This window comes from Salvelinus namaycush, chromosome 26 (assembly GCF_016432855.1).
Source record: "Salvelinus namaycush isolate Seneca chromosome 26, SaNama_1.0, whole genome shotgun sequence".
Classification (NCBI taxonomy): Eukaryota; Metazoa; Chordata; class Actinopteri; order Salmoniformes; family Salmonidae; genus Salvelinus; species Salvelinus namaycush.
The window spans coordinates 285,227-309,337 of NC_052332.1; the positions used below are offsets into that span (position 1 = coordinate 285,227).

Here is a 24,111-nt window from a genome sequence, read left to right on the forward strand (position 1 = left end):
TTCAGAAGTCAGCTGCAGTGTGTGTGCGCTGCAAGGCATCGCTGTCCTCTAAGGAGGCGTTTACCAGGCATGTTTATGCAAATACATATTTAAATGCACACTAAAAAGTTGGCGTTTAGCTGTTTAATCAGCCATCACATTATTAATTTATTATTGTTTGGTTGATGACACTGAAATATTTAGGGGCTGTTTTGAGAGGGGAGAACTGCGAACTGAGAAGTCAAATAAAACGCACACACACTTGCACAGACTCACATAAAATGCTTCTCTCAGTGATAAAAGATGGGTTAGGTGAGAAACGTTACTCAGTAGCTCAATATAAATGCCCAATTACACCACAGATGGGAGAGAGGGAGAATGGGGCATTGTTCCACAAATGCAGGAAAAGTCAAGATGGGACTTCATGGAAGGCTGTAAAAAAAAATGATTGTAACAAGGAAGAGGCTCTTATTTTGAAGGTTCCATATGCCTATATTAATTGGCATTCAAAATAGGGATGAACAATATTTCTGTCACATATTAGGAGAAGTGTTAAACAGGGAGCTTTGTTTGAATGGTGATAAATAGTGATTAGCAATGACTAGATTAGTGACCGTGAATACAAGATAGTGACAGAGACATGTAGATGCTTACCTTGTGAGCCAAACAACACCAACATGATGAGGAGGGATGATGGAGTCAGACAGAAGAAACAATGAAAAGGTGGACAACAAAGACACGCAGAGAAAAGGAATCTTTTCACGGTTTTTGCCACTGATCTGGTCATTCAGACAGTGAAAATGTCCATATATAACGTTCTTCTTCAATGCTACTCAACACGATCTACTCCTCTAAATATCTACTCTACTAACTCTTCACTGATGTCCACTCACTAAACAAGATTCCATGCCGGATGATGCTTCAGTCTCCTGTACGCATCCCTAGTCACTCCACTGCTAGCTACTATTGTTCTGTGTCTTACCTTTGAAATCATCGTATATGATCCCATACAACTGTCTGGCCTGGGGCTCTCCTCCTGAGATCAAGAGCTTGAGAATCCCTTCAGGAGATGAAGGAATCATTGTTTTAGAAGGGTTTCCTGGATCCAACTTGAATCTGCAACCCAGCACAATATGCAAACAGCCCATGCTAGAGCGCAACAATGTAGCCTATGGGCTACCTATTGCAGCTGCATATTATTGAGAAGTTGTTCCATAGAGATATAATTATAGAGAGGCTGATGTTATAGAGCCCCAATGTCCTGGGAATGGAACAGTTTGTCGCCAATCTTGCTTGGGTACAGTTCAAAACCAGTTAGTTTTATCTCTATGGGTTGGTCATCATCTAGTTATAGTAAGGATATGGCTTGGGAGTAGGGTGACCACATTTAAAATAACCAAATGCGGGACAACAGAATTATGTTGTGGGACAGTGTAGCCTACATGAATACAACATGTTGGCAGCATTCTTCACGTTTTATCGGTGAAACGTCAAAACTGCATCTGCATGACAATAACTTGATCTCAATCAGTTTCATGGGAACATGCATTTAGCTCTTCTTCAATTACTTTTTCGTGAGCAAATTAGAGAAGATGGTGAAGATAGAGAAGATGGTGTTAACAAACTATATAACCTTCCTGTATTTAGTTTCAATCCAAAAGAAAATTCTGCCTAGTGCTACCTTGTCCCAGACCTTCTGCTTTCAAACCCTCTCTCTCTCTCTCTCTCTCTTTCTCTCTCTCTCTACCGCACCTGCTGTCTCAACCACTGAACGCTTGAAAGGCATGAAAGGCAACTGATATTTACTCCTGAGGTGCTGACCTGTTGCACCCTCTACAACCACTGTGATTATTATTTGACCCTGCTGGTCATCTATGAATGTTTAACGTTTGAACATCTTGAAGAACAATCTGGCCTTAATGGCCATGTACTCTTATAATCTCCACCCGGCACAGCCAGAAGAGGGCACCCCTCAGAGCCTGGTTCCCCTCTAGGTTTCTTCCTAGGTTCCTGCCTTTCTATGGAGTTTTTCCTAGCCACCGTGCTTCTACATCTGCATTGCTTGCTGTTTGGGGTTTTAGGCTGGGTTTCTGTATAAGCACTTTGTGACATTTGCTGATGTAAAAAGTGCTTTATAAATACATTTGATTTAGTGGCGGCGCTGTTGAGTTTTGAAAGCATGAGAATATTTTTTGGGACTATTCAGAAATGACCAAGGTGGTGTTTTTGGTGCAACAGTAACATTATAATATGCTATTATATCTGGTTATGTTATGTATAATACTAATGAATCATTATGTGTTCGTCGAAGACGTTGATTCAGCTTTGATCTAACTTTACTAAACAATCACAGGATCCGGCAGCACTACATCCCTACTGCACCAAATTAGCTAATTAGCCTACTCTTTTTCAGAAACGAGAGACTATGTGTTGCTGTTTTTATGAAAATCTGGGAATATTTGGCCAAGGAAACATTTCTGGTTGGTCTCAGGGAATGTAAAACAGTTAGGGAGACTTTTATTACGGGATTGAGTGAAGTAGCAGCAAATATGTTGAATGAGCAATGAGCATGGAGAGCCTCATAAGTTTGACGAAATCACCTTATATCTTTCAGTCTAATAAGGCTATTTACTTACTTTTGTAGCTCGCTGTCAGAAGCATGAATAAAGTAGTTAGGCAACTGTCCTATCTAAGTTTAGCTGGAATGTAGCCTGATGCCTCTTGCCTATGTCAGATCTCAGCAACGATTGGAGAAGTGTTTAACATCACCAGTACCACATCCTTATGATAAATATTTTTTCTTTAGTGCAACATGACTGCAAGAGACAGGTTGGAATGTCTGACTGAAATACGGGACAAATCTAGTTGTTTTCTAAATTAGCGGTGTTTGAATTTGTTGATAAAATGCGTGATTGTTTGGTTGTGGAACTAAGGGCCAAAATGTGGGACTGTACCGGACAATCCGGGACATGTGGTCACCCTACTTGGGAGAGATGGAATCTACCGGATCCTAGCCTACACACTAGCATAAGTTCTACCTTTCTTTTTTGCATACTCTCTCTCCTCTTCACTCTCTTCCTCCTCCCACTTCTTATTCTCCTCTTCTCTCCCAGGGGGCTCTAAGGTCTCCTGACCCAAGCTTCCCCACTCAGGTGTTTCGAGAACTTCCTCTGGATCACCACAGAGGAAGAATGAGAGATTTGAGATCTATTTCTCTACAGGTTGATTAGTGCTGTCTGACTGCTCCCAGTTTCAAGCTCCAACTTCGACAGGCTTCGACTGATCAACAGCTTTACACTCACTAGTACTACACACTAGCTCTATACATGTACAGCTCATCCACAGAAGATACCTTCAGTCTTTTTTCCTGTGTCCTCCTCCCTCCCCTCCTCTTTCTCTGCCTCTTTCTCAGAGGCTTTCCCGGTCTCCTGTGTGCCACCCGTCCCCTCCACTTCAGGCATTGGAGGAGCTGTGAGCACCAAAGGATCACATCATTCATTGATTTGTTATTTTGTTTGTTCATTAGTTTGTTCATCCCTTCGTCTGTTCATTCATTCATTCACAATACTAGTGTACCTAATTGATCCAGTCTATTTCAAAGGAGCACAATGAGTTATAAAACTACTAACTAATGCAGTCTTTCAAATCCTACAAATCCTATCCTACATGACAGATACCTTCTGCCTCAATCTCCTTCTCCTTCTTTACCACTTCCTCCTTCTCTCCTTCTCTCTCAGAGGGGCTCTCACTCTCTCCAGGGCCCTCTGCCTCAGGTTGGGGGGGAACTGTGAGAGTCAGAAAGGGTCCGAAAAACCGAAGTCAGAATTTGTTCACTTCGCCTCATCCCCTATGAACTACAAACTACAGGTCACTGGGAAAAACGTTACATTTTACACAGCTAGCAAGCTATAACCTTTATTTCTCTCCTTCTCTGTTGTCGTCTCTTTCTTTTCCTTTTTCTCCTCCATCCGCTCATCTTTGCCAGAGGGCTTTTCTCTTTTCCCAGAGTCCACTGCTTCAGGCTTTTGGGTGACTGCGAAGCGAGCATCAGTGAGCATGAGCACTCTCAGAAAATAGTAAAAAAGTAATGTCCATAACTCTGGTACCACAAAACTTCAATTAATAGCCCAGGCGTTTATTTGCTTAAATCACTGAACACAACAGGGAGATTTCTAAGGGTTTGTACTCCCGAAGTTGTTTACTGTTTTTGTGCTTGCCTGTTAGCTAGCAGTTCTCTGCTGTTAGCAGCTAATGGATAGCAGTTTCTTGCTGGCGAGTCATTACAAAATTATTTAATGTAACAAATAAAACGAAACGAATCATGTTTATTTGAAACAGGCATTTATTTGCTGAAATGTGTGCTGTTGCCCAGGTATTAAAAGGGACAGGCGGCTATTTGAGACTCAGCGTTTAATTGAAGTTTTTTGTAATAGGATTTAATCAGACGCACAAAACAGACAATGTATCGATTTGAGTTGGATCTTCGTCAGGTCATACCACTGTAAACGCACATACATACATAATCTCAGAGGCATGTAGGCTACATCTGATCCATTTAATAAATAAATATAAATATTACACAGTATACATACAGTGCATTCGGAAAGTATTCAGAACCCTTCATGTTTTCCACATTTTGTTACGTTACAGCCTTAATTAAATTACATATTTGACTCATCAATCTATAAACAATACTCCATAATGACAAAGTGAAAACAGGTTTTCAGAAATGTTTGCAAATGAAATAAAAAATAAAAAACAAAAATACATTATTTACATAAGTATTCAGACCCTTTGTTATGAGACTCGAAATTGAGCTCAGGTGCATCCTGTTTCCATTGATCATCCTTGAGATGTTTCTACAACTTGATTGGAGTCCACCTGTGGTAAATTATATTGATTGGACATTGGAAAGGCACACACTTGTCTATATAAGGTCCCACAGTTGACAGTGCATGTCAGAGCAAAAATCAAGCCACGAGGTCGAAGGAATTGTCCGTAGAGCTTCAAGACAGGATAGTGTCGAGGAACAATCCTTCGCAGCATTGAAGGTCCCCAAGAACACAGTGCCCTCCATCATTGTTAAATGGAAGAAGTTTGGAACCACCAAGACTCTTCCTAGAGCTGGCCACCCGGTCAAACTGAGAGATCGGGTAGAAGGGCCTTGGTCAGGGAGGTGACCAAGAACCCGATGGTCACTCTGACAGAGCTCCTCTGTCAAGATGGGAGAACCTTCCAGAAGGACAACCATCTCTGCAGCACTCCACCAATCAGGCCTTTATGGTAGAGTGGAAGCCACTCTTCAGTAAAAGGCACATGACAGCCAGCTTGGAGTTTGGCAAAAGGCACCTAAAGGACTCTCAGACCTGAAAATAGCTGTGCAGCGATGCTCCCCATCCAACCTGAGAGAGCATGAGAGGATCGGCAGAGAAGAATGGGAGACACTCCCCAAATACAGATGTGCCAAGCTGTATTCTACCCAAGAAGACTCGAGGCTGTAGTCACCGCTGAAGGTGCTTCAACAAAGTACTGAGTAAAGGGTCTGAATACTTATGTAAATGTGATATTTCAAATTTTTGTTTTTAAAAAATTTGCTAAAATGTATAAAAACCTGTTTTTGCTCCATCATTATGGGGTATTGTGTGTAGATTGATGAGGGGGAAAAAACGATTTAATCAATTTTAGAATAAGGCTGTAACGTCTGAATACATTCCGAATACACTGTATATGGAAAAACATCCATGCATTTTGATTTGTTTATCCTTATGGGTGTGCAATAGATTAAAAACAGGTGAGACAAATGTGTCAATCATTTTGTATATTATATAAGGAAAATGGGAAAATGCAGCCAGCCTCTGAGGAGCAGAACATATCTAGTTCCACGTTTAGACCTCATGGAGAGGTGGATATTCCTCAACATTATTGTTGAGGAAATGTATCCAAAAGGACTCTCGTCTCAGGAGGAAATTGTCAATATTGCGTGACATTTTCACATGTTCAATTCCCAGGTATTGAAGAGAGGACAATTTGTGCTTTGCCTGGGAAAAGTGCAAAGCAAGGGACATTTGATATCATTATTCCTTATGCAACTCCTGTGTTCTGTGATTTTTAAGCGTTCTGAACCCCTTTCCCACATACCCCAATCCGCATGGACACTTGATCAAATAAAGGACATTTGTGGTGTTGCAGGATATTGTGCCTTTAATTTGTGTCTCTTTGCAAGTCTCTGGGTGAATAAAAACCTGCCATTTGTGAATCAAGTTGTCCTGAGTGCAATACTCACATAAGCCTACATAATTCCCATTGGGAATATCACTAAGAAAGTGTCTTGCTGGGGTGTTCACACAGTGCAGGTGTGCGTAGAGAGCGCGCTGGACCGTACGCCATTACACGCGGTTCCTCCTACTCCGCCCATGACATCGATTTCAACTCCAGCCTTCCCAGCCAGGGTGAGAGGCATTTTTTAGGCCTTGGCAGGGGAAATACAGGCCCAACATCATACCCTCACCACGGAAGAAGATGCGGTGGGGGAAGCGCAAACACTTACTATGGAGAACGCAGGTAGGCCCACATGACACAGAGCCAGAAAAGTTGAATGTGATAAATCTATCCAGCAAGTCCCTATCTGAACCTTGTATCTGCTCTCAGCAAAGGCGTATCATTTGTACTAACAACACATTGTAATGACTTTAACGTTTACAGTATGTCGATTTTCAACCGTTTTTCAGAACTCTAAGACTGATGAAATTATTTGCTACAAATGATACTGTGTCTATTGGAAATGCCCATAATGTTGACACAAATGACATGAGAATGCATCCTAAATAAACTTACCCTCAATGCAACGAATATGTAGCAAGTCTGCTATTTTCAGCGGTAAATCCACCTTTATGCCTCAGAGAAAGAATGCGTCACTGGAAACATATTCAAGACCAAGTAAAAAAATGTGAATACAAGGTGTTGAGTAACTTGCCCAAAGACAGGAGCTTTGAGCGATTTGAACAAATATTTTACTGTCATTGTGAAGCCTTCCGATAAAGGTAGTGCAATATTGGTACAGAACCTGGTGGACTACCTGGTGGACTATGAGACAGAGATGAATTGACAATTGTCTGACAATGTTTTGTATCAGAAACTCCCTTTGGACCTTACTTCCCAGTTAAATACCTCTATTCATGACAAGCTCAAGCTACTGTATATCTTGGCGGAGAGGAAATCCGTAAGAATGAGTACAACGCCCTATTATTGCCGGAATTGGAAGCCTGACAAAAAAAGATCCACTTTTGTTGACTCATTTCTCAAGCCATGTGTCTCCTCCTTACCCTCCTTCACTGGGAACTTTGGTGACATGATTAACGTACTCAAGAAGATTCCCCAGATCAATGAAAACACACTACTGGCCTGTTTTGACTTTGAAAACCTATACATGTCTATACCCCACCAAGGTAGACTAGAGGCCCTGAGCTTCTTTTTGGAACAATGCCCTATAGACTCTCAGCCTAGCTCCTCACGTATCAGAGACTTAGCAGTGCTGGGACTCACAAATAACTGTTTTATGTTTAGAAGTTACTTTTTCCTACAAACAAAAGGAACCACTATGGGGAGTATGATGGCACCCAATTATGCCAATCATTATATGGGACTCTTAGAACATGAACACATTCACAACCCTGAGCAAAATAACTTTCTATCCGAGATCAAACTATATCAACGTTATATACAGTTGCAGTTGGAAGTTTACATATACCTTAGCCAAATACATTTAAACTCAGTTTTCACAATTCCTTACATTTAATCCTAGTAAACATTCCCTGTCTTAGGTCAGTTAGGATCAACACTTTCTTTTAAGAATGTGAAATTTCCGAATAATAGTAGAGAGAATGATTTATTTCAGCTTTCATCACATTCCCATTTGGTCAGAAGTTTACATACACTCAATTAGTATTTGGTAGCATTGCCTTTAAATTGTTTAACTTGGGTCAAACGTTTCGGGTAGCCTTCCACAAGCTTCCCTCAATAAGTTGGGTAAATTTTGGCCCATTACTCCTGACAGAGCTGGTGTAACTGAATCAGGTTTGTATGCCTCCTTGCTCGCACACGCTTTTCAGTTCTGCCCACAACTTTTCTAGGCTGAGGTCAGGGCTTTGTGATGGCCACTTCATACCTTGACTTGTTGTCCTTAAGCCATTTTGCCACAACTTTGGAAGTATGCTTGGAGTCATTGCCCATTTGGAAGACCCATTTGTGACCAAGGTTTAACTACCTGACTGATGTTGCTTCAATATAACCACATAATTGTCCTCCTCATAATGCCATCTATTTTGTGAAGTGCATCAGTACCTCCTGCAGCAAAGCAACCCCACAACATGATGCTCCCACCCCCGTGCTTCACGGTTGGGATGGTGTTCTTTGGCTTGCAAGCCTCCCCCTTTTTCCTCCAAACATAAAGATGGTCATTATGGCCAAACAGTTCCATTTTTGTTTAATCAGACCTGAGGACATTTCTCCAAAAAGTACGATCTTTGTCCACATGCGCAGTTGCAAACCGTAGTCTGGCTTTTTTATGGCGGTTTTGGAGCAGTGGCTTCTTCCTTGCTGAGCGGCATTTCAGGTTATGTCGATATAGGACTCATTTTACTGTGGATATAGATACTTTTGCACCTGTTTCCTCCAGCATCTTCACAAGGTCCTTTGCTGTTGTTCTGGGATTGATTTGCACTTTTCGCACCAAAGTACGTTCATCTCTAGGAGACAGAACGCGTCTCCTTCCTGAGCAGTATGACGGATGCGTGGTCCCATGGTTTTTATATTTGAGGACTATTGTTTGTACAGATGAACATGGTGCCTTCAGGCATTTGGAAATTGCTCCCAAGGATGAACCAGACTTGTGGAGGTCTACAATAATTTTTCGGAGGTTTTGGCTGATTTCTTTTGATTTTCCCCATGATGTCAAGCAAAGAGGCACTGCGTTTGAAGGTAGGCCTTGAAATACATCCACAGGTACACCTCCAATTGACTGAAAGGATGTCAATTAGCTTCTAAAGCTTCATCATTAACGGAAATTTACCAAGCTGTTGAAAGGCACAGTCAACTTAGTGTTTGTGAACTTCTGACCCACTGGAATTGTGAAATTGAATTATAAGTAAAATAATAAAAATGACTAGTGTCATGCACAAAGTAGATGTCCTAACCGACTTGCCAAAACTATAGTTTGTTAACAAGAAATTTGTGGAGTGGTTGAAAAACTAGTTTTAATGACTCCAACCTAAGTGTATGTAAACTTCCGACTTCAGCTGTAGATGATACACTACATGATCAAATGTATGTGGACACTTGCTCGTTGAACATCTTACTCCAAAATCATGGGCATTAATATGGAGTTGGCTTCCCCGTTCCTGCTATAACAGCCTCCACTCTTCATGGAAGGCTTTCCACTAGATGTTGTAACATTGCTGCTGGGACTTCCTTCCATTCAGTCACAAGAGCAATAGCAAGGTCCGGCGCTGATTTTGTGGGATTAGGCCTGGCTCTCAGTCTCCATTCCAATTCGTTTTAAAGGTGTTTGATTGGGTTGAGGTCAGGGCTCTGTGCAGGCCAGTCAAGTTCTTCCACACCGATCTCAACAAACAATTTCTGTATGGACCTTGCTTAGTCTATTGGGGGCATTGTCATGTTGAAACAGGAAAAGGCCTTCACAAAACTGTTGTCACAAAGTTGGAAGCACAGAATTGTCTAGAATGTCATTGTATGTTGTAGCATTAAGATTTCCTTTCACTTGAACTAAGGGGCCTAGCCAGAACCATGAAAAACAGCCCCAGACCATTTTTCATCCTATCCTATCATCTATCCTATATCTAGTGTTTTTTGCAGGTAGCATAGGTAGAATTCTCCTGGCATCCGCCAAATCCAAATTTGTCAGTTGGACTGCCAGGATGGTGAAGTGTGATTCATCACTCCAGAGAACGCATTTCCACTGCTCCAGAGTCCAATGGCGGCGAACTTTACACCAGTCCAGCCGACGCCTGGCATTGTGCATGTTGATCTTAGGCTTGTGTGCGGCTGCTCGGCCATGGAAACCCATTTCATGAAGCTCCTGACGAACAGTTCTTGTGCTGATGTTACTTCCGGAGGCAGTTTGGAACTCAGTATTGAGTGTTGCAACCGAGGACAGACGATTTTTACATGCTACGCACTTCAGCACTCGCATTCCTGTTCAGTGAGCTTGTGTGGTCTACCATTTCGCGACTGAGCCATTGTTGCTCCTAGACAATTCCACTTTAAAAATATAAGCACTTACAGTTGACCAGTGCCGCTCTAACATGGCAGAAATTTGACTTAGAAAGGTGGCATCCTATAACAGTGCCACGTTGAAAGTCACTGAACTCTTCAGTAAGGTCATTCTACTGCCAATGTTTGTCTATGGAGATTGCATGGCTGTGTGCTCGATTTTATACACCTGTCAGCAACCGATGATTTTGAAATAGCCACATACCTTTGTTGATGTAGTGTATATTGGTATTATTTGCTGGGACTCCCATCGAACTTGAGATGTTCCATGAGTTCTTAGACAAGATGGCGCTGACAAACATCGCCATCCTGTTCCTAGCTCCTAGTCTTATTCCTTACATTATTCGTACAGAACGTTTCTTGCATTATTCCCTACAGCCGAAAATCATTTTTGGATATTTGATCGGCGGTCACTCACCAGCATTTCGACCAAAAATGTGACTTTCCTGAATTTGATCCTTTGTTCGTACCCCACAAGACAATTCCATTGAGACCAGGGGCTGCTCCAAGACGACATCGACAGAGAACAGGAATTTGGAGTGGGCTTTTATTCCGACTCAGGAGGCGTGCATACCGTCCACCGCTTCGGAGTATATTACTCGCCAATGTTCTGTCCCTGAACAATAAAGTAGACGTGCTCAGGAAGAGGATCTCATTCCAGAAAGACCTCAGGGACTGTAACATGCTCTATTTCAAGGAATCATGGCTCTCTCTGGATATACTGTCCCTGTCCATTACAGTCAGCAGGGTTCTCCGTACATCGCACGGACAGGAAGAAAGAACTCCCTGGGAAAAAGAAAGGCGGAGGTGTATGTTTCATGATTAACTCATGGTGTGATTGTGGTAACGTACAGAAACTCAAGTCTTTTTGTTCTCCCGATCTGGAATAGCTCACCATCAAATGCTGTCCGCATTACCTCCCAAGATAATTATCTTCGGTAATCGTCACAGCTGTGTATATTCCCCCTCAAGATGACACCATGATGGCTCTCAAGGAACTACAATGGACTCTGTGCAAACTGGGAACCGCATATCCTAAGGCCGTATTTATTGTAGTTGGGGATTTCAATAAAGCAAATCTGAGGAAAACGCTACCGAAGGTTTGTCAACATATCTCCTGCGCTACTCTCTCATCGAGAACTATTGACCATTGCTACTCTCCCTTCCAGGACGGCCACAAGGCCCTCCCTTCAGCAAAACAGATCACGCCTCCATTCTGCTCTTCCCCTCCTATAGGCAGAAACTTAAGCAGGAAGTACCTGTGGTAAGGACTCTTCAACATTGGTCTGACCAATCGGCATCTATGCTTCAAGATTGTTTTAATCATGCGGACTGGGATATCTTCCGAGTTGCCTCTGAGATTAGCATTGACGTACACACTGAATTGGTGACTGAGTTCATCAGGAAGTGCATAGAGGATGTTGCATAAAGTGGAGTGTCAATTCAACAGCTCAGACACGAGATGTATGTGTCAGAGACTCCAGACAATCACAGATAATGAAGCGAAAACCAGCCATGTCGCGGACACCGACACCTTCCTCCCAGACAAGCTAAACACTTTCTTCGCCCGCTTCGAGGAAAACACTGTGCCGCCGACGCGGGCTAACACCGCTCACGAGGACAGTGAGCTCTTGTTATCTGTGGCCGACACGAGTAAGACATTTACAGTTAACCCTCGCAAGGCTGACAGGCCAGCCGGCATCCCAAGCCGTGTTCTCAGAGCATGTGGAGTGTTTACGGACATAATCAATCTCTCCCTATTCCAGTATGTTCTTCCCAATTGCTTCAAGATGCCCACCATTGTTCCAATACCCAAGAAAACGAAGGTAACTGAACTAAATGACTATCGCCCTGTCGCACTCACTTCTGTCATCATGAAGTGCTTTGAGAGGCTAGTTAAGGAACATATGACCTCCACCTTACCCGACACCCTAGACCCACTACAATTTGCATACCGCCCCAACAGATCCATGGATGACGCAATCGCCATCGTACTGCACAGTGCCCCATCTGGACAAGAGGAATACCTATGTAAGACTGCTGTTCACCGACTACAACTCAGCCTTCAACACCGTAGTGCCCTCCAAGCTAATCATTACGCTCAGGGCCCTGGGTCTGAACCCCGCCCTGTACAACTGGGTCCTAGAATTCCTGATGGCCGACCCCAGGTGGTGAAGGTAGGCAACAACACCTTTGTTACGCTGCTCTTTAACACGGGGCCCCTACAAAGGGGTGACTAAACCAAATTAATTCTCATTGAAAGCAAGTTTAAGAAGCGGTAGATCGGTTCTATGTGTGCTATTTCTATGCTTCCCATTCTTAAGTTTTGTTCTTGCGTCTTACTTTCAGTTTTGTACACCAACTTCAAACAGCTGAAAATACAATATTTTTGGATAAGGAAAATATATTTCACAGCGGTTTAGATGGTAGAATGATTCTCTACACAATGAATGCTTGTTTTGTCATGTAAACTGAAATTAGGCAAACTATTCGAACGCTAGCAACCAGGAAATTGCGGAGCGATTTCTGCAAAGTGCAGGTTTAAGTCGAATGATCATCTTACACTGAACATAAATACAAACGCAACATGTAAAGTGCTGGTCCCATGTTTCATGAGCTGAAATAAAAGATCGCAGAAATTTTACATACGCACAAAAAGCTTATTTCTCTCAAACCTTGTGCACATTTTTTTTTACATCCCTGTTAGTGAACATTTCTCCTTTGCCAAAATAATCCGTCCACCTGATAGGTGTGGCATATCAAGAAGCTGATTAAACAGCATGATCATTACACAGATGCACCTTGTGCTGGGGACAACAAAAGGTCACTCTAAAATGTGCAGTTTTGCCACACAATACAATGACACAGATGTCTCATGTTTTGAAGGAGCATGCAATTGGCATGCCAACTGCAGGAATGTCCACCAGGGCTGTTGCCAGATAATTGAATGTTGATTTCTCATCCATAAATTTGGCAGTGTGTCCAACCGTTCTGACAACCACAGACCATGTGTATGGTGTCGAGTGGGCGAGCTGTTTGCTGATGTCAACTTTGTGTGCCCCGTGGTGGCAGTGGGGTTATGGTATGGGTAGGCATAAAGTACAGACAACGAACACAACTGCATTTTATCGATGGCAATTTAAATGCACAGAGATACCGTAACAAGATTCTGAGGCCCATTTTTGAGCCATTCATCCGCCACCATCACCTCAAATTTCAGCATGATAATGCACTACCCCATGTCTCAAGGATCTGTACACAATTCCTGGAAACTGAAAATGACCTAGTTCTTCCATGGCCTGCATACTCACCAGACATGTCACCCATTGAGCACGTTTGGGATGCTCTGGATCGACGTGTACGACAGTGTTTTCCAGTACCCACCAATATCCAGCAATTTCGCAAAGCCATTGAAGAGGTGTTGCATTCCACAGGTCACAATCAACAGCCAGATCAACTCTATGCGATGGAGATGTGTCGCGCTGTATAAGGCAAATCGTGGTCACACCAGACACTGACAAGTTTTCTGATCCACGGCCCTCCTTTTTTTTTAAAGTATCCGTGACCAACAGATGCATATCTTTATTCCCAGTAAAGTTTAATCCATAGATTAGGGCCTAATTTATTTATTTTAATTGACTGATTTCCTTATATGAACTGTTACTCAGTAAAATCTTTGAAATTGTTGCATGTTGCATTTATATTTTTGTTCAGTATAGTTTCACCATGGACTTTGATTACTCTCGGGTCAGCTTCTTAGACATTGAGATCACCAAAGGAAATGACACACTCGTTACCAATCTATACAGGAAGCCCTAAGATCGAAACACGCTTCCAAGAAGTGATAGTTTCCACCCCATTCCTCTAAAGAAAAGCCTCCAGATCAGTCAGTTTAAATGTGTCCTCAGAACCTGTAGCACTGATGCTGCTTTCTCCCAACAAAGCAGTCTTGATTAACAGATTCCATGAGAAAGGTTATCCTGAGGAGTGCTTACAATCAGTTGCGGAGTGCATCATGGATACTAGCCAATTGGACAGCGTGAAACCCTCGGTGCGCAAAATGACTGACCCTAGAATACAATGTATTGTGGAATATTCTCCTCTGGGAAATGCCATGCAAGATGCAATTAAAAACATTTGCATATTGTCAGTTCAGACCCTAGATGCTCCACTATCTTTAAAGAACCACCAAGAGTCGTGTTTTAAAGGCCACAAAATCTCAGAGACATGTTAGTGAAAGCGGACCTCCCACCCCCACGTCCAGCGAGACCCTTTCTCAGTGATACTCCGGATAAGAAATATGTAGGGTGAATTCGGAAAGAGTGGGACCTCGTATAAACTGGGACAGCTTAATCCTGACTCATTTATTTATTGGTTTGACAAGAGAAGAATCTAAACTATTGTTACTAAGCCCTTGTAGATAAACCACATGATCAAAATCACATCACTTCATTGGTGTGACATCATAGAGGAGGGCAGAGCAAGCTTCAAACAGGAATCTCATTCCGCAAAGCACATGGTAAGATCATAGCTTTCTTTCTGTTTTGATGTAGGGTAGGTAGCATAAATGTAACCACATCTAACATATGGATGTGCATTAGTATACGTATTGAAAATCCAAATGCAACACCTTACTTTTGAATTTTTGGAGTTATTACAAAAAAACGATCATAATTCCAAAGAATGCCGGAAAATGTTTTTCCGGGGTATGATGTAATGTGGAGGACCCGGGAAGCCAGCCTATTCCCTATAATGTAAATACCAACAGAAATAACTTCAAATATATAAGTTAAAATTAAACCAAATTGTTTGCACTCATCACTACTGGTTTCAGCTAACTTACTAACAAATCATTTATGTATTTATTGTTAGAAATCAACTTGCAAAGTTTCTAGCCAACTAGCCTACTAACATTAGCCCTACCAGCCTGCTAATGTTACATTAGCACTGAATGAATCAGCCAGTTGCTATCAACACCTAGCTTATGACATTAAAGTAAACCAAAGATTTGGAAATACATAACACCATCTAACCAAATAACAAAGAATGTTAGCTATATGTAGTTCTCTTAGCCAGCAAGCTAACATTAGCTATTAGCCCAGCCAGCGCAGCCAACCAGCACGGCTATGGTCAGCATGCTAGAGCCCAACTACTGGAGACCAGTTAGACCACAACTAATAGAACACAACTAAAACATAACTGCAGATCAAAAGAGCAGAGACTTGCAAATTGATGGCTGGGTACCATCCAATGGTAAGATTTAGGGAAAATCCTATCGCTATAGCGAGAAAAATCCAAAATAAATAGATTCCAGATGTCAGTCAGCGAGCGTGCTAGCACTAAACAAAGGTGGGAAAAGTTACAAAACTCCCGTAGCCTACTTCACATAGAACATGCCGAAAAGTTTACAAAACAAAAAGGAGAGCAGACGAGGTACCACCGCTACGCAATTAGAGTAAGCAGGTATGATTTTCTCTTTCGTTTTGAGCCCACGGCAAGAAGGCACCAGAACCTGCAGTGCTAACGGGTTTCCACTAAACAACACAGCCATAAAGTCTGTAAAGAGCATGCATTTTGGCTAACGTTAGCCAGCTTGAGCTAGCTACTGAGCTAGCATACAAACTCAATATCTCATATCAAATCAAATTGTATTTGTCACATGCGCCGAATACAACAGCTGTATACCTTACCGTGAAATGCTTACTTATAAGCCCTTAACCAACAATGAAGTTCAAGAAATAGAGTTAAGAAAATATTTACTAAATAAACTAAAGTGAACCCCCCCCCCCGCAAAAATCTAAAAGTAACAGATGAAAATTACATAACAATAACAAGGCTATATACAGGGGGTAACGGTACCAAGTCAATGTGCGGGGGTACAGGTTTGTCGAGGTAATTTGTAAAGTGACTATGCATAGATAACAAACAACGAGTAGTAGCAGTTTAAAAATAAGGGGAGGGGGGGTGTTAATGTAATGTAAATAGTGTGGGTGGCCATTTGATTCATTGTTCAGCAGTCTTATGGTTTGGGGGTAGAAGCTATTGGTCCTAGACTTGGCGCTCCAGTACTTTTTGGGGACTTGCTCTGAAGCCACCTAGTATATAGGTCCTGGATGTTAGGAAGTTTGAACCCAGTGATGTACTGGGCCGTACGCACTACCTTCTGTAGCGCCTTACAGTCAGATGTCGAGCAGTTGCCATACCAGGCGGTAATGCAACTGGTCAGAACTTTTTGAGGATCTGAGGACCCATGCCAAATCTTTGGTGAACTTGAAATTCTCGACCGCTTCACTTCAGCCCCGTCAACGTTAATGGGGCCTGTTTGGCCCTCCTTTTCCTATAGTCCACGATCGGCTCCTTTGTCTTGCTTACATTGAGGGAGAGGTTGTTGTCCTGATAACACAATGCCAGGTCTCTGACCTCCTCCCTATAGGCTGTCTTATCGTTGTCGGTGATCAGGCCTACCACTGTTGTGTCGTCAGTAAACTTAATGATGGTGTTGGAGTCGTGCTTGGCCACGCAGTCGTGGGTGAACAGGGAGTACAGGAGGGGCACACACCCCTGAAGGGCCCCAGTGTTGAGGATCAGCGGGTCAGAAGTGTTCTTGCCTACCCTTATCACCTGGGGGCGGCCCGTCAAGAGGTCCAGGATCCAGTTGCAGAGGGAGGTGTTAAGTCCCAGGGTCCTTAGCTAAGTGATGAGCTTTGAGGAGAACTATGGTGTTGAACGCTGAGCTGTAGTCAATGAACAGCATTCTCACAAGGTGTTCCTTTTGTCCAGTTGGGAAATGGCAGTGTGGAGTGCGATTGAGATTGCGTCATCTGTGGATCTGTTGGGATGGTATGCGAATTGGAGTGGGTCTAGGGTTTCCGGCATGATGGTGTTGATGTGAGCCATGACCATCCTTTCAAAGCACTTCATGGCTACCAATGTGAGTGCTACGGGGCGGTAATTATTTAGGCAGGTTACCTTCGCTTTCTTGGGCACAGGGACTTTAGTGGTCTGTTTGAAACATGTAAGTATTACAGACTCAGTCAGGGAGAAGATGAAAATGTCAGTGAGGACACTTGCCAGTTGGTCCACGCATGCTTTGAGTACACGTCCTGGTAATCTGACTGGCCCCGTTGTTTTGTGAATGTTGACATGTTGAAAGGTCTTGCTCACATTGGCTATGGAGAGCCTGATCACACAGTCTTCTGGAACAGCTGGTGCTCTCATGCATGCTTCAGTGTTGCTTGCCTCGAAGCAATCATAAAAGGCATTTAGCTCATCTGGTAGGCTCGCGTCACTGGGCAGCACGCGGCTGGGTTTCCCTTTGTAGTCCGTAATATTCTTCAAGCCCTGCCACATCCGACGAGCATCAGAGCAGGTGCAGAAGGATTCAATCTTAGTCCTGTATTTACGCTTTGCCTGTTTGATGGTTCGTCTGAGGGTATACCTGGATTTCTTATAAGCGTCCGGATTAGTGTCCCATTACTTGAAAGCGGCAGCTCTAGCCTTTAGCTCGGTGTGGATGTTGCCTGTAATCCATGGCTTCTGGTTGGGAAATGTACGTACGGTCTCTGTGGGGAAGACGTCGTCGATGCAATTATTGATGAAGTCGGTGACTAAGGTGGTATACTCCTCAATGCCATTGGATGAATCCCGGAACATATTCCAGTCTGTTCTAGCAAAACAGTCCTGTAGCGTAGCATCCCGCGTCATCTGACCACTTCCGTATTGAGCAAGTCACTGGTTGAGTTTTGTTTGTAAGCAGGTATCAGAAGGATATAATTATGGTCAGATTTGCCAATGGAGGGTGAGGAAGAACTTTGTGTGTGGAGTAAAGGTGGTCTAGAGTTTTTTTTCATCTGGTTGCACATTCTGGCAGAAATTTGGTAAAACTGATTTAAGTTTGCCTGCATTAAAGTCCCCGGCCACTAGGAACGCCGCTTCTGGATGAGCATTTTCTTGTTTGCTTATGGCCTTATACAGCTTGTTGAGTGTGGTCTTATTGCCGGCATCGGTTTGTGGTGGTAAATAGATGGCTCTCTTGGTAGATAGTGTGGTCTACAGCTTATCATGAGGTATTCTACCTTAGGCGAGCAATACCTCGAGGCTTCTTTAATATTAGACATCACACACCAGCAGTTATTGACAAATAGACACACACCCCCGCCCCTCGTCTTACCAGATGTAGCTGCTCTGTCCTTCCGATGCATGGAGAAGCCAGCCAGTTCTATATTGTGTCGTCGTTCAGCCACGACTCTGTGTATCAGATTTCAGGTAAGACCCAAATGCAGACTGTGTTGATGTAACAATGATTATTGCAACAACAGGGGCAGGCAAACAACAGGTCAAGGCAGGGGGTTGATAATCCAGAGTAGTGGGGCCAAGGCACAGGACGGCAGGCAGGCACTGATTCAGGACAGTGTGTGGGATGAATCAGAATTAGTTGGGTAACATAGATAAATAAGATGTTTTATTTACATAATAAGCTTATGTGAGATACTTGTCATTAGAATGTCTCCTTTTGGACTATACTGTTGGCAGTTGCACTTTTCCCTTCTCAGCTAGGGAAAAGTCACTTGGGGCCCAGAGAGGGGAGAGGTCAGGCTTGTCTTTTACATGTCTGGTAATATGCAGAATATCAGAAAGGGAGAGGTCAGAATGGAACATTGTCTTCATATGTGAATGTATCTGTTAAACCATGTGAAGGGATGATTAAGGGGGAACCAATTATCTCTTGGCTCCACAATGTCTGTGCGCAAGTCACTCCCCTCAGTGAGCTTGTCCAGGAGTGGATTGTATTTGAGATGGGAGTATCTAGAGTTGACAATTGATATATGCCATTGGATGAGGTAATGTTTTTGTACTATGAAGTACCAGGAACGAGATTAGAACATCGTCTTAGAGACCAAACTGAACGATAATTTATAGCTAATGCTATCTGGCTATGGGATACTCCTTTCTCAAGTAGAAGGCCCATTGTGAAGTTTTCCTAAGATTTGTGGTTCATCATGTGAGTTGAGAGGGGTGTATCTTGGCTATAAAAGATCTTGGTATTCTTTTGTAGGCACTCTCAGAATTCATTATAGACACGGAATTGATCTGAGAGTCTAAGGGCGATTTTGAAGCTCATATGATTAAAGATGAAATTTAAGTATGTTAGGATTTATGTTTATGCACTATAGGCTGTTAGCATATTGGTTAAAGGTGAATGATGTTTTGTTGCACACACACACACAATATAGAGGGGTGTGTGTGAAGGTGGGTAAGGATTGACCACCACAGGCCATAAAAGCTGTGGACAGTCTGGAGAGGGGAGGGGTGCATCTCTCTAGACCAACCAGGAGTTTAGAATACTGGACAATACCATATTAGGAACTGTTTCAGTGAATGGTCGAGGGGGACACAAGATGGAGCTGCTCTACCCAACAACCAGATGTGGAGAAGGAAAACGCCAAGGGGCTTGGACAAGTTTGGGGGCCCACAAAGGAGGAGCAAGAGTATGAACCATGCTAAACCTCTACTATGATAGGCCAACTGGACGAGTTGAGAATGAAAGGGTCATAGTATAAAACTACTATTTTGAGTACATTCCACAGTTCTCTGATCTACCCTGCGCGGAGATCCAGTGAACCCGTATATACGAAAATTGCATTTACCATTTATCGTTTGAGTTTAATTAAAATACTTAAAATATATTCAGTGACTATGAATCACATTTTGTCCTGATGCCAGATTTGAACTGACGCAAATCTCTTTCAAGTATAGCTCTGACTGGTGTGTGGTTTATAACTCTCCTCATTTGGTAATACAGGAAATTGCCACGACAACGGGCAAGGGTCAAAACCAGGAGGACGAGAAAAAGAGAGACTGGGGAAAAGCAGGAGCTGAGACAAAATGCTGGTTGACTTGAACCAACAAGGCGAACTGGCACAGACAGACAGAAAACATAGGTATAAATACCCAGGGGATAAGTGGGGAAGATGGGCGACACCTGGAGGGGGGTGGAGACAAGCACAAGGACAGGTGAAACAGATCAGGGCGTGACACTGTGAAACATAAGATAGTACAGTTTTTAATGTCCCGTTGGTAGGATAGTCTTGATCGTAGATCGTCCAGTTTGTTTTCCAATGATTGCACGTTGGCCAATAATACGGAGGCAAGAGGTGGTTTACGTACACGTCGGCAAATTCTTACAAGGCACCCCGCCCTCCTCCCCCTTTTCTTCCGTCTTTTCTTCACACTGATGATGGGGATTTGGATCTTGTCTGACAAAGCAGTATATCCTTCGCGTCGGACTCATTAGAGAAAAAATATGTGTCCAGTTCGAGGTGAGTAACCGCTGTTCTGATGTCCAGAAGCTCTTTTCGGTCATAAGAGATAGTAGCAGCAATATTATGTACAAAATGAGTTACAAGCAATGCAAAAAAAATATTTAAAAAATAGCACAGTTGATTAGGAGCCTGTAAAACAGCAGCCATCCCTCTGGCGCCATTGTATACGTTGAGAAATAGTGTATTCCGGGTAGTTCCAAAGATATCTCGAAATAAGTTAATATATATGTAAAAATATATATATGTTACGCTGGTGAGTTAAAACTCATGCTTCCTACCCTTTTAAGGTTATAAAACTGTCATAAAAAATGCACAGTGACAAATTGTGACGTAAATGTGCATACTATGTACTGCTATATCACAATACAAAAAATGTTGTTTTTCAGTCATTTTTTAGTTGGCCCAACCATATTTGGCCCAACCATATTTAGCTAAAGTAGGACAGCATGGAGTACAGTAGTTCTTCCTTTTTTAAGCTATGACGCTACCGTTTGTGGTAGATGGTGGCAGATTGTGGTAAATTGCAACAATGGCTGACACTTAAATAACGTGCCATAGAATTGTAGCTGAAGAGGGACAGTCTTATAGGCTTTTCCAATGGAGGAAAGAGATCCAATTTATGTTAGGGACCACCTGTACTTAGGTTATGCAGGGCTCTCTGGTTCTTGTAGTACTATATCCTTGTAGTAATGTTATTAGTACTGTTATTTGAGTGAATTCAGAAAAAGTGGGACACTTTTTGCAGGTCAATCAATCAATCAAATGTATTTATTAAGCCCTTTTTACATCAGCCAATGTCACAAAGTGCTGTACAGAAACCCAGCCTAAAATCCTAAACAGCAAGCAATGCAGATGTAGAAGCACAGAGGCTAGGAAAAACTCACCAGAAAGGCCGGAACCTAGGAAGAAACCTAGAGAGGAACCAGGCCAGTCCTCTTCTGGCTGTGCCGGGTGGAGATTATAACAGTACATGGCCAAGATGTTCAAACGTTCATAGATGACCAGCAGGGTCCGTCTTCTGTAACCTCTTCAGAAATCTATACAACATATGATACATTTCTGAAATTGTCAGATGTTTCCTAATCACACACATGTCAATTATATTGTAATTGGGGTACAATTAGGACTAGAATAATGGTGTCCCAGTTTATCTAACCTGCTATTCCAGTGTGCCAAAAGCAAACCGAAATATGGTTTTGACTCAGTGTACACATGGGTGTGTCATGCCTCCTGTGAATATGATATCAACATCTTGAGGATTTCAGAAATGTATCACGTGTTGGGCTAAAATGTTGGATAGTCATCGAAAAAGGTTATAGAACACAGAAAGTGTCCCACTTATTCAGAATTCACCCTATGTGGATTGTGCACTCGGGACAACTTTACTCACAAATGCCAGGTTTTTTACAACTCAGAGACTGGCAAAAGAGACTGGCAAAGAGAAACAAATTAAAGGCCACACTGCAACACCACAAACATAATTTATTTGATCAAGTGTCCATGCGGATTGGCGTATGTGGGAAACACATTCAGAGCGCTTAAAACCAGAATCACATAACACAGGATTTGCTTAAGAAATAATGATATCAAAAGTCCCCTTGCTGTGCACTTTTCCCAGGCAAAGCACAACTTGTCCTACCTTCGCTACCTGGGAATTAAACATATGAAAATGCCACGTAGAGGGGATATTCTCAATTTCCTCCTGAGACGAGAGTCCTTTTGGATATATCAAATTTAATTGTATTGGTTTTTTAATTGTATTTAATTGTACATGGTTAGCAGATATTATTGCGAGTGTAGCGAAATGCTTGTGCTTCAAGTTCCGACAGTGCAGTAATATCTAACAAGTTATCTAACAATTTCACAACATCTGTGTGGCAGGTAGCCTAGTGGTTAGAGCGTTGGACTAAAAACCAAAAGGTTGCAAGATCAAATCCCCGAGCTGACAAGGTTAAAATCTGTTGTTCTGCCCATGTACAGTCACTGTGGGGACGATGTCCTCAATGCACTTATTGATAAAGCCATTGACTGATGTGGTGTATTCCTCAATGGCATCGGAAGAATCCTGGAACATGTTCCAGTCTGTGATAGCAAAGCAGTCCTGTAGTTTAGCATCTGCTTCATCTGACCATTTTTTTATAGACCGAGTCACTGGTGCTTCCTGCTTTAATTTTTGCTTGTAAGCAGGAATCAGGAGGATAGAGTTGTGGTCGGATTTACCAAATGGAGGGCGAGGGAGAGCTTTGTACGCGTCTCTGTGTGTGGAGTACAGGTGATCTAGAATTTTTTCCCCTCTGGTTGCACATTTAACATGTTGATAGAGATTTGGTAGAACTGATTTAAGTTTCCCTGCATTAAAGTCTCCGGCCACTAGGAGCCTCTGGGTGAGTGGTTTCCTGTTTGCTTATTTCCTTATACAGCTGACTGAGTGCGGTCTTAGTGCCAGCGTCTGTCTGTGGTGGTAAATAAACAGCCACGAAAAGTATAGCTGAGAACTCTCTTGGCAAGTAGTGTGGCCTGCAATTTTTCACAATATACTCTACTTCAGGCGAGCAAAATCTAGAGACTTTCTATCCTGTCGGTGCAGCATGTATCCCGCTAGCTGAATATCCATGTCGTCATTCAGCCACGATTCCGTGAAGCATAGGATATTACAGTTTTTGATGTCCCGTTGGTAGGATATTCGTGATCGTACCTCGTGTAGTTTTACCTCGTGTCGTTTATTGTCCAATGATAGCACGTTGGCGAGTAATATTGACGGTAACGGCAGCTTTCCTAGTTGCTTTCTGCGGGTCCGGACAAGGCATCCGGCTCTTCGTCCTCTGCATCGCTTCCTTTTGCGAATAATTGGGATGTCTGCCCTGTCGGGTGTTTGGAGAATATCGTGTGAGTCGTGCTTGTTGTTGTTGAAGAAGAAATCTTTGTCTAATCCGAGGTGAGTGATCGCTGTCCTGATATCCAGAAGCTCTTTTCTTCCGTAAGATATGGTTGCAGAAACATACAAAAATAATTTACAAATATCGCAAAAAAAATAACACATAATAGCACAATTGGTTAGGAGACCGTAAAACGGCGGCCATCTCCTCCGGCGGAGAGCGGGGTGAACAGACAGTGGCTCGGGTGGTTGTTGTACTTGATGATCTTTTTGGCCTTCCTGTGACAACGGGTGCTGCAGGTGTCCTGGAGGGCAGGTAGTTTGCCCCCGGTGATGCGTTGTGTAGATTCCACCACCCTCTGGAGAGCCCTGCGGTTGTGGGCGGTGCAGTTGCCGTACCAGGCGGCCCGACAGGATGTTATCAATTGTGCATCTGTACAAGTTTGTGAGGGTTGTAGGTGACAAGCCAAATTTCTTCAGCTTCCTTCTTCACCACACTGTCTGTGTGGGTGGACCATTTCAGTTTGTCCGTGATGTGTACGGCGAGTAATATACAACTTTCCACCTTCTCCACTGCTGCCCCGTCGATGTGGATACGGGGGTGCTCCGTCTGCTGTTTTCTGAAGTCAACGATCGTTTGTTCAACAT

General features: G+C 42.9%; 1 protein-coding gene across 1 annotated transcript in view; it reads right to left on the bottom strand.

Moving 5' to 3' along the window:
• Positions 1-24,111, bottom strand: part of LOC120021827 (netrin-G2-like) — a 135,375-nt gene that overhangs the window by 10,622 nt on the left and 100,642 nt on the right. The window lies entirely within an intron of this gene.